This window comes from Cucurbita pepo, unplaced genomic scaffold (genome assembly GCF_002806865.2).
Source record: "Cucurbita pepo subsp. pepo cultivar mu-cu-16 unplaced genomic scaffold, ASM280686v2 Cp4.1_scaffold000911, whole genome shotgun sequence".
Taxonomy (NCBI): Eukaryota; Viridiplantae; Streptophyta; class Magnoliopsida; order Cucurbitales; family Cucurbitaceae; genus Cucurbita; species Cucurbita pepo.
Genome location: NW_019647117.1, coordinates 7,594 through 9,959, shown reverse-complemented (window position 1 = coordinate 9,959; position 2,366 = coordinate 7,594). Strand labels below are relative to the sequence as shown.

The window sequence follows — 2,366 nt, the reverse complement described above, 5'->3', positions numbered from 1 at the left end:
GAGGTCATTAAAATTTTATTTCACGTCGCCTGAGAGATTCAAACTATCGCGGGGAAACCCCATGTACTTAGCACGGACATGCCTTAACCACTCGGCCAAAGCAACACATGTCCTTTGTAGTAGAGGTCTAAGCTATACAAAAATTTGAAAGCTATACAAAAATTTGAAAGCTATACAAAAATTTGAAAGCTAAACTTTTTCTAATAGATTTTAAAAAATATTAAAAAAAAAAAAACAAATATCTAATTAACTCGAAATTAAAATTTTCTTTCACGTCGCCTGAGAGATTCGAACTCTCGCGAGGAAACCCCATGTACTTAGCAAGCACACGCCTTAACCACTCAGCCCAAGCGACACACATCCATTGTTGTAGAGGTCTAAGCTAAACAAAAATTTGAAAGTTAAACTTTTTCTAATAGATTTTTAAAAAAATAAAAGAAAAAAAATACAAATATCTAATTAACTCGGCATTAAAATTTTATATTTCAGGTCGACCGAGAGATTTGTACTCGGAGGGAAACCCCATGTACTTAGCAGGCACACGCCTTACTCGACCAATGCGACACGTGTCCTTTGTAGTAGAGGTCATTAAAATTTTATTTCACGTCGCCTGAGAGATTCAAACTATCGCGTCGGGGAATCCCCATGTACTTAGCAGGCACACGCCTTAACCACTGGGCCAAAACGACACGTGTCCTTTGTAGTAGAGGTCATTAAAATTTTATATTTCACGTCGCCTAAGAGATTCAAACTATCGCAGGGAAACCCCATGTACTTAGGAGGCACCCGCCTTAACCACTCGGCCAAAGCGACACGTGTCCTTTGTAGTAGAGGTCATTTTATATTTCACGTGGCCTGAGAGATTCGAACTATCGCGGGGAAACCCCATGTACTTAGCAGGCACACGCCTTAACCACTCGGCCAAAGCGACACGTGTCCTTTGTAGTAGAGGTCATTAAAATTTTGATTTCACGTACCCTGAGAGATTCAAACTATCGTGGGGAAACCCCATGTACTTAGCACCGACATGCCTTAACCACTAGGCCAAAGCAACACATGTCCTTTGTAGTAGAGGTCTAAGCTATACAAAAATTTGAAAGTTAAACTTTTTCTAATAGATTTAAAAAAAAAAAAAAAAGAATAGATTTTAAAACAAATAAAAGAAAAAAAAACAAATATCGAATTAACTCGGCATTAAAATTTTATTTCACGTCGATTGAGAGATTCGAATTGAAGGGTAAACCCCATGTACTTAGACGTTACACGCCTTAACCACTCAGCCAATGTGACACGTGTCCTTTGTAGTAAGGGTCTAAGGTAGACAAAAATTTGAAAGTTAAAACTTTTTCTAATAGATTTTAAACAAAATAAAAGAAAAAAAAAATATCTAATTAACTCCGCATTAAAATTTTACTTCAGGTCGCCTTAGAGATTCGAACTATCGTGGGGAAACCCCATGTACTTAGCAGGCACACGCCTAAACCACTCAGCCAAAGCGACACGTATCCTTTGTAGTAGAGGTCATTAAAATTTTATTTCACGTCGCTTGAGAGATTCAAACTATCGCGGGGAAACCCCATGTACTTAGCACGGACATGCCTTAACCACTCGGCCAAAGCAACACATGTCCTTTGTAGTAGAGGTCTAAGCTATACAAAAATTTGAAAGTTAAACTTTTTCTAATAGATTTTAAAAAAAATAAAAGAAAAAAAATACAAATATCTAATTAACACGGCATTAAAATTTTATTTCACGTCGCCTTAGAGATTCAAACTATCACGGGGAAACACCATATACTTAGCAGGCACACGCCTTAACCACTCGGCCAAAGCAACACGTATATTTTGTAGTAGAGGTCATTAAAATTTTATTTCACGTCGCCTGAGAGATTCAAACTATCGCGGGGAAACCCCATGTACTTAGCACGGACATGCCTTAACCACTCGGCCAAAGCAACACATGTCCTTTGTAGTAGAGGTCTAAGCTATACAAAAATTTGAAAGTTAAACTTTTTCTAATAGATTTTAAAAAAAATAAAAGAAAAAAAATACAAATATCTAATTAACACGGCATTAAAATTTTATTTCACGTCGCCTTAGAGATTCAAACTATCACGGGGAAACACCATATACTTAGCAGGCACACGCCTTAACCACTCGGCCAAAGCAACACGTATATTTTGTAGTAGAGGTCATTAAAATTTTATTTCACGTCGCCTGAGAGATTCAAACTATCGCGGGGAAACCCCATGTACTTAGCACGGACATGCCTTAACCACTCGGCCAAAGCAACACATGTCCTTTGTAGTAGAGGTCTAAGCTATACAAAAATTTGAAAGTTAAACTTTTTCTAATAGATTTTAAAAA

General features: G+C 37.3%; 2 non-coding genes across 2 annotated transcripts; both read right to left on the bottom strand.

Moving 5' to 3' along the window:
• Nucleotides 1-273: 273 nt before the first annotated feature.
• Nucleotides 274-355, bottom strand: TRNAS-GCU. The gene has a single exon. It is a non-coding gene; the product is annotated as a tRNA-Ser (tRNA).
• Nucleotides 356-849: 494 nt separating this feature from the next.
• TRNAS-GCU lies at nucleotides 850-931 on the bottom strand. Its single transcript has one exon. It is a non-coding gene; the product is annotated as a tRNA-Ser (tRNA).
• Between the last annotated feature and the right edge of the window lie 1,435 nt (nucleotides 932-2,366).